General features: G+C 35.6%; 1 protein-coding gene across 1 annotated transcript in view; it reads right to left on the bottom strand.

The window, feature by feature from the left end:
- The window catches only part of LOC124118788 (calcyphosin-like protein), a 48,652-nt gene extending 30,918 nt beyond the window's left edge, over nt 1-17,734 (bottom strand). Inside the window, exon 1 of the mRNA XM_046481070.1 lies at nt 17,713-17,734. The gene's annotated coding sequence lies outside the window, so the exon portion shown is untranslated. The remainder of the gene's footprint in view (nt 1-17,712) is intronic.
- Nucleotides 17,735-17,778: the final 44 nt, after the last annotated feature.

Here is a 17,778-nt window from a genome sequence, read left to right as displayed (position 1 = left end):
TTCTATTCTCCTCCCACTGCCGTGTAATTGGTCATCGTCCGTTGTTCGCATGTCGAGCCATAGCGCGTACTTCGTGGTGAGGTGTTCACCCATCGATACACTCCCGAGAGACAGATCTTTCACGACTGCGTTAACTTCCGGAGAACGTTTTATAGAAGGAAGTTTTTTAATCTCATCCCACTGGTGATACGCTAGCATTCCTTGGCTATATAGTTGATTAGGAACGCCCTCGATAGTCAATTCTACTTTTGTAATCTTGGGATTGTAGAACTTCTCGGTATTTCTTTTAAACGCATCGGAGGGGTCCTCGAACAACATTAAAATACCCTTCAACGACCTCGTGGGCACGTTTAGATTGATATTCCACATCGTATCTTTTTTGTCCCTCGTGATCTTTCGGTGTCGCAGCACGCGATCGTACAAAATGGCTAAACTTCCGGTATACTGGTTACGAATTTGTCTGGCTAATTCGGGATCCGTTATCATATCGTACTCCAGCGAGATATTGTCAATGGAATAGCTAGCATCATCATTAGCAGATCTGATTACTCTACCGTAGTCATTAAAAGTGAGTTCGTATTCTAACCTATCACCTAGGGATGCTTGATAAAAGGGCATGTGGGAATCTAGTAATTCAAAGTCTAGGGGAACATAGAATCTGTTACCTAATGCGTCGGCAACGGCCTTATCTTTTTCGTTGGTATCAACACCATTTTCAGCACCCACGCGCAGTCTCAATGTGTTCTTATTACAAATACCTTGGTACTGTAAGTTTTCCCGCTCTTTATCCGTTCTCCAGAGATCCATGTAGCAATAGTATACATCGCTATCGTCGATACTCAAAACCTCATTACCGCTAATTTTAATGGCGATTTTCTTAACGATAGCACGACCTATGTTCTTAACGGGCTCCCTGTTAACGTCTGTAGAAGTCAAACTAATCGTAAACGCTAGTCGGACAGTTCCCGGAACTAACACATCGTGTGCGCCGAGATTAGGAAAGCGAACCAGAAGCGTTTGATTCTGATCGATGGTACTAGGGTTATTAGTTATAGTTACAGACTGACGAATTGCTTTGACCCCTAATGGATCTCGAAGTCTACGTTGTGGGTTTAACTTGCGTCCGTATTGCGAAGACATTGTTTATATTGAAATTATGTACCCTATGTTTAATATAAAAATGGCTAATTTTGAACATAATGAATTAGATCTAAGTACATTTGATGACTTTGATAACCCAAACGAAGAGGGTACTGATGAAACCAACTTTGGTGGCACGAATCTTAACGATGAAATTTTACAATCAACCGTCAATGATTATTACGATGCATTAAAAGATGATAAAAATTATGTTATCCCAATAGGTCGTGACTATTCAAAGTTTAAGCTAGATGGTAAAGGAATATTGCGAGTGCGTGACTCTCCGCATATTGATCTTATGCATTATAGTACTCGTAAGCCCCTAGCCTTGTCTACTATAGCTGGTAAACATAGTCGCGAGTTTGTTCGTGATAAATTAGGTTTTGTAGAATACGGACGAGCAAAACTTCCCGCGAAGACTACTAAGGTTCTTCGAACCGTGTGTACTGAACTCGGTAATACAGATGATTTGGAAGCTGCCTCTAACGTGGCCTCGAACGGACTCGGAGAAATCTTAGATACCTATTACGATAATTCCACGGTACAGGTATCACCATATTCGGAGTTTAGTATTAGGGAATTACGAGGTCTTGACAAGTCAATGCGAACAATGCGGGGAGAACTCATCAATAATACAGCCAAGATATCCGAAATCGACAAGCATATAGCTCAAGAGAAAACAAAACTCGAACAGGCGGGCGATGAGTTCAGTAGACGCCGCGTAGCGGAAAGATTACGTAACTTAGAAGACGAAAGATCGGCCCGCCTCGAAGCTGCTTCCAGTAATAGAAAGGCACTTCGTTCGCAAATCAGTCGTATTCGAGAAACTATCGATCAAGTCCTCAACGATGACACTACACTGGCCGATAAAATTAAAACATTGTTCAGAGAACAGGGAATAACCATTGCCAGTATTTTAACCGCGTTGGGATTTATTATATCGACTTTGACTCTCTCGTTAACAGGTGGTAGTACAGGTGGAGGTTCACCTCCTAGCGATAAAAACGGTATAAAAGAGTGGATAAAAAAGCATTTAAAAGCATTAGGTTCAGCACTGGGAAAGCTCGCTGAGAAAGCCGCGGCTGCACTTCCCGGTATAATAGGGAGTGTAGTTTCCTGGCTATTGAATTTATTAGCTAAGACCACCACTTGGCTTAGTCAAAACTTGTGGGGGCTGATCGTAGCAATTGCAGGGCTGTTGTACGTGTTCGCTAAGAACTATTTAACCACCAAATCATGAGTAAGCCAACCGAGACTCCACCCACTACGAGCGCTGTTTTTTCATCGATATGTTGTTGATTTTTAGCCTCAATATGCGGTGGTACTTGAGCATTAGTAGATGGTTGAGCGATAGTTGGTGTTTGTGGCTTGACTATTCCCTTTTCGCCCGTGATCGTTTGCGTTATTAATTCGACGTTAATATCTGAATTTATACCTGGTTTTTGTTGATCGGTAGCGATAACAATTTTATTATTATAGCCTATCACTTGACCGATCTTAAGTTCCATATTACTCGGGGACATGTATAGTCCCGGCGCATAAACGAAGTCCACTTTGGATTGAGCGTACTGTAATGCATCTTGAAAACGCTTTATAGATGATGGTATGTCAACTGGTGAATTAATGGCGTCCTCCACGTTTGCGACAAACTGTTTTTGTGCATCGAGCGCCGTCCCAGTACCGATAATGGATGTTCGTGTTTGCGATTGTGCACCGAGAATTGCCCATACATAAGTTCTTATCGATTCATTAAATCTTACAAATCCTGGGTTAGTAAAATTATTTTCCGTTTTATCATTAAGAAATTCATTCCAAGCGTTTGCGGTATCGTTCATTTGTATAAATTTTGTAACAATATAAGCCAAACCACCCTTAAAACTCATAAGGGAACCTCTCCAATCGTTACTCGAAAGTTCCCAGCCATGATTAAGATTATGCAATCTTACAAAAAGATTGTCTTTCTGTAAGAATTTAAATGGATCGAATGGTTGATGAGTTTTTTTAACTAAATCATCGCTGACTTCTTTAACAGTTCTTTGTCCACTGTACGGAACACCTAGACCATGGTTTGCTCCTTTAATGCGCCAATCTTTACTCGTAGAAATATTAAATTCATTACAAATACGCTCATACGCGGACCTATCATAATTATTATTTGTGGAATTCCACGCTCGATCCTGCGGTAATGGAGCATTAATTTCTTTAAGTATACGTCTAATCTGATAATACACATGAAATAATAAAACAGACTTATTTAGCATAAATCCTGGGGCATTAACAGATACGCCACATCCCGTTGTGGCACACCATATGGCAAAGTTTAACTGATTCTGCCAAAATTGCATCGGATTGTGAAACCAATCGTGCACCATTTTATCGCTAGTTGCCGTGACCCTGTACTTTTCAAAGATATCTGGGAATTTAACGAAAAATTCAGCACCAGAGGCAGTTACTATAATCGATTGATTAGTAATGTATCTCGATTTCATATTTAAGTTATGATATAGTATCATTGTATATTTAATATGTATGTTACACTACCTGGAATAACAAATGGTCAGTCTATTGAACTGCTTCATACTATCGATAACTCGTATGGACAACTCGAAGTAGCCCTATGCGATGTAACGTATTACCCACTGTGGATCAATATAAGTACTGCAAAAAGGAATAATAAGATGATTATACCAGGTGAAAACAGGGGTAGTGAAAAACTCATTATTATACCTGATGGGTATTACAGCGTATGCTCACTCAATGATGAAATTTTTAAGTCTAATGGAATGAGTATCACACAAAATGAGTCGAATGGGACAGTGAAAATATACACTGGAAAAACAGGTATAATTATTGACGAGAACTTAGCAATTACACTTGGATTTGGACAGTCAGTAGTATTACCACCTAAAAAAACAGTGACTGTATATGCATTACCCGATTTAGTTCCCTATAAAGAGTTGTGCATCCATCTTGATCAGATCAGTACAACGGATAATATTCAACAAGAAAGTCCTTCAACTCTACTCAGATGTGTTCCAGTTAAAGATGAAAAATATAATAGTGGTAGAACGGAATCTTTCTCAACATTACAATATAAAAAATTAAAGCGTGGTATTATTTCAGACCTCAAAATTTCTGTATTAGATGTAAAACATCAACCTGTACATATAGGATACTTAAGTGTAACACTCCATATTATAAATAATGGTTGATTCCATATTTAAGTTATGATATAGTATCATTGTATATTTGATATGTATGTTACACTCCTGGGAATAACAAATGGTCAGTCTATTCAACTGCTTCGTACTATCGATAACTCGGATGGACAACTCGAAGTCGCACTATGCGATGTAACGTATTACCCACTGTGGACCAATATAAGTGCTGCGAAAATTAATAATAGGATACATATATTAGATGAAGATGCTCCTGACAAATACATTACTATACCTGATGGGTATTACAGCGTATGCTCACTCAATGATGAAATTTTTAAGCCTAATGGAATTAGTCTCTCACAAAATGAATCGAATGGGATGCTGAAAATCGACACTGGAGAAAATGGTGTAATTCTTATCCCATACTTAGGAATTACACTTGGATTTGAGCTTAAAATTATAAGTTCTAACGAAACACAACATGGAAATACATTGCCCGATTTAGTTCCCTATAAAGAGTTGTTCATCCATCTTGATCAAATAAGCACGACGGATAATATTCAACAAGAAAGTCCTTCAACTCTGCTCAGAAGTGTTCCAGTGAAAAATGAAAAATATAATAGCGGTAGAACGGAATCATTCTCGTTATTACAATATAAAAAATTGAAGCGTGGTATTATTTCAGACCTCAAAATTTCTGTATTAGATGTAAAACATCAACCTGTACATAGAGGATACTTAAGTGTAACACTCCATATTAAAAATAATGGTTGATGCATCAGGCCCTGGAACAGTAAGACAATGTAATACAATTGCGCTTTCCGATCTCGGAGACACAGAAGGATTTGATAAACCCGGTGACAATGGTAAGTTATACGCTTTACACTTACACGATAATGTATACAAGCGGAAAGAAGTCACATTCACGGGTAATCTAGGAGATTTAAGCGATGTCGACGTTAGTAGACTCCTTAAAAACACTTCGTACAATATTACTCGCAACGATGATAATAAATGGACTATGGTCGAAGCAAACATCGAGTGGCTACTGAATATCGTCATTATCCCACCTTATGCGATGATGGGTAAGGGACATAATTTAACTAAGATAATAAATAGTGGCATCGTACTCGCGGCTCATATCCCGTCAAAACGAAAAAGTGTGTTGGTCACTCCCCTGCCAGAAAACCCAGGTCATATGTTATATAGTCGTCCGTCCTTAAAAAACATTAGTTTAAATTTGGTTACTGAATTCGAAGATATTAAAGTTAACCTGAGTGCAATACCTAATATTTCTACGCTTATTATTGAAGTCTTGTTCGGAGATGTACCGGTAGATGCCTTCGAAATATTACCAGGTCTATCGATTAAATGGTTCAAGAATCACGAGCGTCAACGTTGCAGTATTATTCATATCGGAGCATCGCCCGTTGCAACCCTCGAGGGGGTCCAAATTATTAAAAGTGGTAGTATTTCTCTTACTAAGATATTCTTGCCGTATAATATACATTTGATAAGGTTGATGTATACTATCAAAACATTTAAGCAAGACCAATTAAAGACTATTATATGATCGTTATATACACTATGAGTTTATATCCGGCGCTCGGTGAAGCATTTGAAAAGATGGAAACTGTTGATGGATTTCGATTACATCAAATAAGCGACATAAAACATCGAATAGAGAAGGATAGGGAGTTGAGACTTGGATTGTATAAAAGGTATCGCAGAGCCGTGAATGCTCTGGACGGAGTTGACACCGCTCTTGTAGTATCTTGCATGGGACTCGGTGTAGCGGGTATCGGTTTACTATCAACTATAATCGCCGCGCCTATCGTGCTCGGCATGGAAATAACCGCTGGAGTCTCGGGACTGGCAGGAATAGCGATAAAATTCATTTCTCGTAGGTTACAAAAGAAAGCATTAAAACACGATAGTATTCGGATACTCGCCGAAGCAAAGTTGAACAGCATTGAGGATCATATTTCGACAGCAATGGCCGATTGTAAGATATCCGAGGATGAGTTTCGTTTAGTGCTGTCGGAGCTCAACAAATACAATAAAATGAAGCAGGAGATTCGATCAAAATCTCGTAAGACCAGTGGTATTAGCGAAGACGAGAAAAAAAAGTTCATAGAAGAGGGGAGGCAACAAGCGCGTCAATTATTCCGTGCCAAAACCAAAGAACTGGTTGGAGATTAAAAATAGATTGCTTACTATCGTGTGATTACATTTAGACAAATGCTAACATAAATATATAATAATGGAGAAAGCTATTCAATGGAAAGAATTACCACAAGGTTTTTATTATATCAGTGATGTCAAACCAACCAAATACGGTTATCAATTGTTTCTTATCAATTTACAAAAAGAGTGTAGTTATATAGTCTGGTCTCCTAGTAAAATGAACGAAGAACTTAATAAAAATGTTGAATATCGCTTTATCGATAAAAATAATGAAGAATATTTTTATTACCATTAAGGCTCATCTAAAGCAATGATTGGCCCCAGGTATTGGTGAGCTAGAGCCAATTTAACTTAATCTCATGACTATCATTAAATCGCATCATCATTTTGGCATAAAAAATTCCTCCTGTAGTAGCAGTATAGGTATATGAATCCTGCTCCAGTGGAGTTGCGGCAGAACCATCATTACCTATACTACTAGAACAGATATACATGTATAAGATGAAGGTGTTTTCCTGATAATAACAACAGATCTATCAGCTGAAGGTGTTTTCCTGACAATAACAACAGATATACATGTATAAGATCAAGGTGTTTCCCTGATAATAACAACAGATCTATAAGCTGAAGGTGTTTTCCTGACAATAACGACAGATATACATGTAAAAGATGTAGGTGTTTTCCTGATAATAACAACAGATCTATAAGCTGAAGGTGTGTTCCTGACAATAACAACAGATCTATAAGATGAAGGTGTTTTCCTGACAATAACAACAGATCTATAAGCTGAAGGTGTTTTCCTGACAATAAGAACAGATATACATGTATAAGATGTAGGTGTTTTCCTGACAATAACAACAGATATACATGTATAAGATGAAGGTGTTTTCCTGATAATAACAACAGATCTATAAGCTGAAGGTGTTTTCCTGACAATAACGACAGATATACATGTATAAGATGTAGGTGTTTTCCTGATAATAACAACAGATCTATAAGCTGAAGGTGTGTTCCTGACAATAACAACACATCTATAAGATGAAGGTGTTTTCCTGACAATAACAACAGATCTATAAGCTGAAGGTGTTTTCCTGACAATAAGAACAGATATACATGTATAAGATGTAGGTGTTTTCCTGACAATAACAACAGATATACATGAATCAGATGAAGGTGTTTTCCTGATAATAACAACAGATCTATCAGCTGAAGGTGTTTTCCTGACAATAACAACAGATGTACATGTATAAGATGAAGGTGTTTTCCTGATAATAACAACAGATCTATCAGCTGAAGGTGTTTTCCTGACAATAACAACAGATCTATCAGCTGAAGGTGTTTTCCTGACAATAACAACAGATATACATGTATAAGATGAAGGTGTTTTCCTGATAATAACAAAAGATCTATCAGCTGAAGATGTGTTCCTGACAATAACAACACATCTATAAGATGTAGGTGTTTTCCTGATAATAACAACAGATCTATAAGCTGAAGGTGTTTTCCTGACAATAACAACAGATATACATGTATACGATGAAGGTGTTTTCCTGATAATAACAACAGATCTATCAGCTGAGGGTGTGTTCCTGACAATAACAACAGATATACATGTATAAGATGTAGGTGTTTTCCTGATAATAACAACAGATCTATCAGCTGAAGATGTGTTCCTGACAATAACAACACATCTATAAGATGTAGGTGTTTTCCTGATAATAACAACAGATCTATCAGCTGAAGGTGTTTTCCTGACAATAAGAACAGATATACATGTATAAGATGTAGGTGTTTTCCTGACAATAACAACAGATATACATGTATAAGATGAAGGTGTGTTCCTGATAATAACAACAGATCTATCAGCCGAAGGTGTTTTCCTGACAATAAGAACAGATATACATGTATAAGATCCAGGTGTTTTCCTGATAATAACAACAGATCTATAAGCTGAAGGTGTTTTCCTGACAATAACGACAGATATACATGTATAAGATGTAGGTGTTTTCCTGATAATAACAACAGATCTATAAGCTGAAGGTGTGTTCCTGACAATAACAACACATCTATAAGATGAAGGTGTTTTCCTGACAATAACAACAGATCTATAAGCTGAAGGTGTTTTCCTGACAATAAGAACAGATATACATGTATAAGATGTAGGTGTTTTCCTGACAATAACAACAGATATACATGAATCAGATGAAGGTGTTTTCCTGATAATAACAACAGATCTATCAGCTGAAGGTGTTTTCCTGACAATAACAACAGATGTACATGTATAAGATGAAGGTGTTTTCCTGATAATAACAACAGATCCATAAGCGGAAGGTGTTTTCCTGACAATAACGACAGATATACATGTATAAGATGTAGGTGTTTTCCTGATAATAACAACAGATCTATAAGCTGAAGATGTGTTCCTGACAATAACGACACATCTATAAGATGAAGGTGTTTTCCTGATAATAACAACAGATCTATCAGCTGAAGGTGTTTTCCTGACAATAAAAACAGATATACATGTATAAGATCAAGGTGTTTTCCTGATAATAACAACAGATCTATAAGCTGAAGGTGTTTTCCTGACAATAACGACAGATATACATGTATAAGATGTAGGTGTTTTCCTGATAATAACAACAGATCTATAAGCTGAAGATGTGTTCCTGACAATAACAACACATCTATAAGATGTAGGTGCTCCTGATAATAACAACAGATCTATAAGCTGAAGGTGTGTTCCTGACAATAACAACACATCTATAACATGAAGGTGTTTTCCTGACAATAACAACAGATCTATAAGCTGAAGGTGTTTTCCTGACAATAAGAACAGATATACATGTATAAGATGAAGGTGTTTTCCTGATAATAACAACAGATCTATCAGCTGAAGGTGTTTTCCTGACAATAACAACAGATATACATGTATAAGATCAAGGTGTTTCCCTGATAATAACAACAGATCTATCAGCTGAAGGTGTTTTCCTGACAATAACAACAGATATACATGTATAAGATGTAGGTGTTTTCCTGATAATAACAACAGATCTATAAGCTGAAGGTGTGTTCCTCACAATAACAACACATCTATAAGATGAAGGTGTTTTCCTGACAATAACAACAGATCTATAAGCTGAAGGTGTTTTCCTGACAATAAGAACAGATATACATGTATAAGATGTAGGTGTTTTCCTGACAATAACAACAGATATACATGAATCAGATGAAGGTGTTTTCCTGATAATAAGAACAGATATACATCTATAAGCTGAAGGTGTTTTCCTGACAATAACAACAGATATACATGTATAAGATCAAGGTGTTTTCCTGATAATAACATCAGATCTATCAGCTGAAGGTGTTTTCCTGACAATAACAACAGATATACATGTATAAGATCAAGGTGTTTTCCTGATAATAACAACACATCTATAAGATGAAGGTGTTTTCCTGACAATAACAACAGATCTATAAGCTGAAGGTGTTTTCCTGACAATAAGAACAGATATACATCTATAAGCTGAAGGTGTTTTCCTGACAATAACAACAGATATACATGTATAAGATCAAGGTGTTTTCCTGATGATAACATCAGATCTATCAGCTGAAGGTGTTTTCCTGACAATAACAACAGATATACATGTATAAGATCAAGGTGTTTTCCTGATAATAACAACAGATCTATAAGCTGAAGGTGTTTTCCTGACAATAACGACAGATATACATGTATAAGATGTAGGTGTTTTCCTGATAATAACAACAGATCTATAAGCTGAAGGTGTGTTCCTGACAATAACAACACATCTATAAGATGTAGGTGTTTTCCTGATAATAACAACAGATCTATCAGCTGAAGGTGTTTTCCTGACAATAAAAACAGATATACATGTATAAGATGAAGGTGTTTTCCTGATAATAACAACAGATCTATCAGCTGAAGGTGTTTTCCTGACAATAACAACAGATGTACATGTATAAGATGAAGGTGTTTTCCTGATAATAACAACAGATCCATAAGCGGAAGGTGTTTTCCTGACAATAACGACAGATATACATGTATAAGATGTAGGTGTTTTCCTGATAATAACAACAGATCTATAAGCTGAAGATGTGTTCCTGACAATAACAACACATCTATAAGATGTAGGTGCTCCTGATAATAACAACAGATCTATAAGATGAAGGTGTGTTCCTGACAATAACGACACATCTATAAGATGAAGGTGTTTTCCTGATAATAACAACAGATCTATCAGCTGAAGGTGTTTTCCTGACAATAAAAACAGATATACATGTATAAGATCAAGGTGTTTTCCTGATAATAACAACAGATCTATAAGCTGAAGGTGTTTTCCTGACAATAACGACAGATATACAAGTATAAGATGTAGGTGTTTTCCTGATAATAACAACAGATCTATAAGCTGAAGATGTGTTCCTGACAATAACAACACATCTATAAGATGTAGGTGCTCCTGATAATAACAACAGATCTATAAGCTGAAGGTGTGTTCCTGACAATAACAACACATCTATAACATGAAGGTGTTTTCCTGACAATAACAACAGATCTATAAGCTGAAGGTGTTTTCCTGACAATAAGAACAGATATACATGTATAAGATGAAGGTGTTTTCCTGATAATAACAACAGATCTATCAGCTGAAGGTGTTTTCCTGAAAATAACAACAGATATACATGTATAAGATCAAGGTGTTTCCCTGATAATAACAACAGATCTATCAGCTGAAGGTGTTTTCCTGACAATAACAACAGATATACATGTATAAGATGTAGGTGTTTTCCTGATAATAACAACAGATCTATAAGCTGAAGGTGTGTTCCTCACAATAACAACACATCTATAAGATGAAGGTGTTTTCCTGACAATAACAACAGATCTATAAGCTGAAGGTGTTTTCCTGACAATAAGAACAGATATACATGTATAAGATGTAGGTGTTTTCCTGACAATAACAACAGATATACATGAATCAGATGAAGGTGTTTTCCTGATAATAAGAACAGATATACATCTATAAGCTGAAGGTGTTTTCCTGACAATAACAACAGATATACATGTATAAGATCAAGGTGTTTTCCTGATAATAACATCAGATCTATCAGCTGAAGGTGTTTTCCTGACAATAACAACAGATATACATGTATAAGATCAAGGTGTTTTCCTGATAATAACAACACATCTATAAGATGAAGGTGTTTTCCTGACAATAACAACAGATCTATAAGCTGAAGGTGTTTTCCTGACAATAAGAACAGATATACATCTATAAGCTGAAGGTGTTTTCCTGACAATAACAACAGATATACATGTATAAGATCAAGGTGTTTTCCTGATAATAACATCAGATCTATCAGCTGAAGGTGTTTTCCTGACAATAACAACAGATATACATGTATAAGATCAAGGTGTTTTCCTGATAATAACAACAGATCTATAAGCTGAAGGTGTTTTCCTGACAATAACGACAGATATACATGTATAAGATGTAGGTGTTTTCCTGATAATAACAACAGATCTATAAGCTGAAGGTGTGTTCCTGACAATAACAACACATCTATAAGATGTAGGTGTTTTCCTGATAATAACAACAGATCTATCAGCTGAAGGTGTTTTCCTGACAATAAAAACAGATATACATGTATAAGATCAAGGTGTTTTCCTGATAATAACAACAGATCTATAAGCTGAAGGTGTTTTCCTGACAATAACGACAGATATACATGTATAAGATGTAGGTGTTTTCCTGATAATAACAACAGATCTATAAGCTGAAGATGTGTTCCTGACAATAACAACACATCTATAAGATGTAGGTGCTCCTGATAATAACAACAGATCTATAAGCTGAAGGTGTGTTCCTGACAATAACAACACATCTATAAGATGAAGGTGTTTTCCTGACAATAACAACAGATCTATAAGCTGAAGGTGTTTTCCTGACAATAAGAACAGATATACATGTATAAGATGAAGGTGTTTTCCTGATAATAACAACAGATCTATCAGCTGAAGGTGTTTTCCTGACAATAACAACAGATATACATGTAAAAGATGTAGGTGTTTTCCTGATAATAACAACAGATCTATAAGCTGAAGGTGTGTTCCTCACAATAACAACACATCTATAAGATGAAGGTGTTTTCCTGACAATAACAACAGATCTATAAGCTGAAGGTGTTTTCCTGACAATAAGAACAGATATACATGTATAAGATGAAGGTGTTTTCCTGATAATAACAACAGATCTATAAGCTGAAGGTGTTTTCCTGATAATAACAACAGATATACATGTATAAGATGTAGGTGTTTTCCTGATAATAACATCAGATCTATAAGCTGAAGGTGTTTTCCTGACAATAACAACAGATATACATGTATAAGATCAAGGTGTTTTCCTGATAATAACAACAGATCTATAAGCTGAAGGTGTTTTCCTGACAATAACGACAGATATACATGTATAAGATGTAGGTGTTTTCCTGATAATAACAACAGATCTATAAGCTGAAGGTGTGTTCCTGACAATAACAACAGATATACATGTATAAGATGAAGGTGTTTTCCTGATAATAACAAAAGATCTATCAGCTGAAGATGTGTTCCTGACAATAACAACACATCTATAAGATGTAGGTGTTTTCCTGATAATAACAACAGATCTATAAGCTGAAGGTGTGTTCCTGACAATAACAACAGATATACATGTATAAGATGAAGGTATTTTCCTGATAATAACAACAGATCGATCAGCTGAAGGTGTGTTCCTGACAATAACAACAGATATACATGTATCAGATGAAGGTGTTTTCCTGATAATAACAACAGATCTATCAGCTAAAGGTGTTTTCCTGACAATAACAACAGATATACATGTATAAGATGAAGGTGTTTTCCTGATAATAACAACAGATCTATAAGCTGAAGGTGTTTTCCTGACAATAACAACAGATGTACATGTATAAGATGTAGGTGTTTTCCTGATAATAACAACAGATCTATCAGCTAAAGGTGTTTTTCTGACAAGAACAACAGATATACATGTATAAGATGAAGGTGTTTTCCTGATGATAACAACAGATCTATCAGCTGAAGGTGTGTTCCTGACAATAACAACAGATATACATGTATAAGATGAAGGTGTTTTCCTGATGATAACAACAGATCTATAAGCTGAAGGTGTTTTCCTGACAATAACAACAGATATACATGTATAAGCTGAAGGTGTTTTCCTGATAATAACAACAGATCTATAAGCTGAAGGTGTTTTCCTGACAATAACAACAGATATACATGTATAAGATGTAGGTGTTTTCCTGATAATAACAACAGATCTATAAGCTGAAGGTGTTTTCCTGACAATAACAACAGATGTACATGTATAAGATGTAGGTGTTTTCCTGATAATAACAACAGATCTATAAGCTGAAGGTGTGTTCCTGACAATAAGAACAGATAAACATGTATAAGATGAAGGTGTTTTCCTGATAATAACAACAGATCTATAAGCTGAAGGTGTGTTCCTGACAATAACAACAGATATACATGGATAAGATGAAGGTGTTTTCCTGATAATAACAACAGATCTATCAGCTGAAGATGTGTTCCTGACAATAACAACACATCTATAAGATGAAGGTGTTTTCCTGATAATAACAACAGATCTATCAGCTGAAGATGTGTTCCTGACAATAACAACACATCTATAACATGAAGGTGTTTTCCTGATAATAACAACAGATCTATAAGCTGAAGGTGTGTTCCTGACAATAACAACAGATATACATGTATAAGATGTAGGTGTTTTCCTGATAATAACAACAGATCTATAAGCTGAAGGTGTTTTCCTGATAATAAGAACAGATATACATGTATAAGATGAAGGTGTTTTCCTGATAATAACAACAGATCTATCAGCTGAAGGTGCTTTCCTGACAATAACAACAGATATACATGTATAAGATCAAGGTGTTTCCCTGATAATAACAACAGATCTATAAGCTGAAGGTGTTTTCCTGACAATAACGACAGATATACATGTATAAGATGTAGGTGTTTTCCTGATAATAACAACAGATCAATAAGCTGAAGGTGTGTTCCTGACAATAACAACACATCTATAAGATGAAGGTGTTTTCCTGACAATAACAACAGATCTATAAGCTGAAGGTGTTTTCCTGACAATAAGAACAGATATACATGTATAAGATGTAGGTGTTTTCCTGACAATAACAACAGATATACATGTATAAGCTGAAGGTGTGTTCCTGACAATAACAACAGATATACATGTATCAGATGAAAGTGTTTTTCTGATAATAACAACAGATCTATTAGCTGAAGGTGTTTTCCTGATAATAACAACAGATCTATTAGCTGAAGGTGTTTTCCTGACAATAACAACAGATATACATGTATAAGATGAAGGTGTTTTCCTGATAATAACAACAGATCTATCAGCTGAAGGTGTTTTCCTGACAATAACAACAGATATACATGTATAAGCTGAAGGTGTTTTCCTGATAATAACAACAGATCTATAAGCTGAAGGTGTGTTCCTGACAATAACAACAGATATACATGTATAAGATGAAGGTGTTTTCCTGATAATAACAACAGATCTATCAGCTAAAGGTGTTTTCCTGACAATAACAACAGATCTATCAGCTGAAGGTGTGTTCCTGACAATAACAACAGATATACATGTATAAGATGAAGGTGTTTTCCTGATAATAACAACATATCTATTAGCTGAAGGTGTTTTCCTGACAATAACAACAGATATACATGTATAAGATGAAAGTGTTTTCCTGATAATAACAACAGACCTATCAGCTGAAGATGTGTTCCTGACAATAACAACACATCTATAAGATGTAGGTGTTTTCCTGATAATAATAACAGATCTATAAGCTGAAGGTGTTTTCCTGACAATAACAACAGATATACATGTATAAGATGTAGGTGTTTTCCTGATAATAACAACAGATCTATAAGCTGAAGGTGTGTTCCTGACAATAAGAACAGATATACATGTATAAGATGAAGGTGTTTTCCTGATAATAACAAGAGATCTATCAGCTGAAGGTGTCTTCCTGATAATAACAACACATCTATAAGAAGAAGGTGTTTTCCTGATAATAACAACACATCTATGAGATGAAGGTGTGTTCCTGACAATAACAACATATATACATGTATAAGATGAAGGTGTTTTCCTGATAATAACAACAGATCTATCAGCTGAAGGTGTGTTCCTGACAATAACAACAGATATACATGTATAAGATCAAGGTGTTTTCCTGATAATAACAACAGATCTATAAGCTGAAGGTGTTTTCCTGATAATAACCAGAGATCTATCAGCTGAAGGTGTTTTCCTGATAATAACAACAGATCAAAAAGATCAAGGTGTTTTCCTGATAATAACAACAGATCTATAAGATGAAGGTGTGTTCCTGATAATAACAACAGATATACATGTATAAGATGAAGGTGTTTTCCTGATAATAACAACAGATCTATAAGCTGAAGGTGTGTTCCTGACAATAACAACAGATATACATGTATAAGATGAAGGTGTTTTCCTGATAATAGCAACAGATCTATAAGCCGAAGGTGTTTTCCTGACAATAACAACAGATATACATGTATAAGATGAAGGTGTTTTCCTGATAATAACAACAGATCTATAAGCTGAAGGTGTGTTCCTGACAATAACAACAGATATACATGTATAAGATGAAGGTGTTTTCCTGATAATAGCAACAGATCTATAAGCCGAAGGTGTTTTCCTGACAATAACAACAGATATACATGTATGAGATGAAGGTGTTTTCCTGACAATAACAACATATATACATGTATAAGATGAAGGTGTTTTCCTGATAATAGCAACAGATCTATAAGCCGAAGGTGTTTTCCTGACAATAACAACAGATATACATGTATGAGATGAAGGTGTTTTCCTGACAAAAACAACAGATATACATGTATAAGATGAAGGTGTTTTCCTGATAATAACAACAGATCTATAAGCTGAAGGTGTGTTCCTGACAAAAACAACAGATATACATGTATAAGATGAAGGTGTTTTCCTGATAATAACAACAGATCTAAAAGATGAAGGTGTTGTAATACAAACACACAGGGTATTGTTGAACTGTATGCATATGTTTTGTCAGTATATGGATGAGGGGAGATATGAGGATAGTTGCGTAGATGTGAAGAAGGTGAGGACAATCAGGGAGACTATATAAAGAGTCCCTGGAACAATAACACCCGTCAATCTGAGCCCGGTTGTTCAAACCCTGGTTAACTCTTAACTAGTTATTAAGTCAGCGTTAACTCTCCGTTAAATTAACCAAATGGTTATGTTGTTTCTCAAAGCATGGTTAACTAATGTGTGGTTAAATATTTAACGGTTGGTTAGGGGTTAACCTGGTGTTAAAATAACCGGGTTCTGAACAACCGGGCCCTGAATGGTAAAGGGTAGTTACATTTTTTACATTCCCTTCTGACTTATACAGGCAGCATTTATATTTCCGTTTCACAAAGAAAGAATTTGAGTGCTCTAGTTGACAGGCAATTATATAGTATGCTGTTGTGACGCGATGCCGTTTAACCCTGATCCTGCTCATACATTTGAGCAAACAGAGTTTTATCATGTGACATATTTTGTATCAATATTATTTAACTTGATATTGTCTCAATTCTTCAAACGGTTCAATTAAAGAGGGGTGTTTACCATATTTGAAATATCTGTTCGTACCCTCCATTAAAACAATTACGAACAAGCATTTCATCTGAGGCCTCGACGTCTAAATAAAAACTGTGATATCTAAATTTACGATCTTTTATCTCACTTTACCATAAACATTCAGGCATATCTGATATTTGATGTTAATGACATATATATGACCCATTAGAATGTTGATATCAAGGGCATTTAATATGATATATCTATAGGACCAAAGAATACAAACGTCGCCTCAGATATAGCCTTTGGACTGATAAATCTTACACTCATTTGTGCCACTTTGACTGGCCCTTGAATATATCCATTTCGAGAAAAATAAAAGTCTATCTTCATGTTTTAAAGTTTAAAATGTAGTGTAGTTGGTAATAGATCCAAACACAGGAATCTGCAACGAATTTCATAACAAAATAAAGTATACATGATAAAACCTCCTCGACCTCATAGATTATGATGGATATTGTTAAGAGTCTCGCTTCAAAATCTTGATCATTCTTGTGATGACG

The sequence above is a fragment of the Haliotis rufescens genome, unplaced genomic scaffold (assembly GCF_023055435.1).
Source record: "Haliotis rufescens isolate VD_foot unplaced genomic scaffold, xgHalRufe1.0.p SCAF_2, whole genome shotgun sequence".
NCBI classification, from domain to species: Eukaryota; Metazoa; Mollusca; class Gastropoda; order Lepetellida; family Haliotidae; genus Haliotis; species Haliotis rufescens.
Note: the sequence above shows the minus strand (reverse complement) of the source record. Positions and strands in the feature narration are given on the sequence as shown.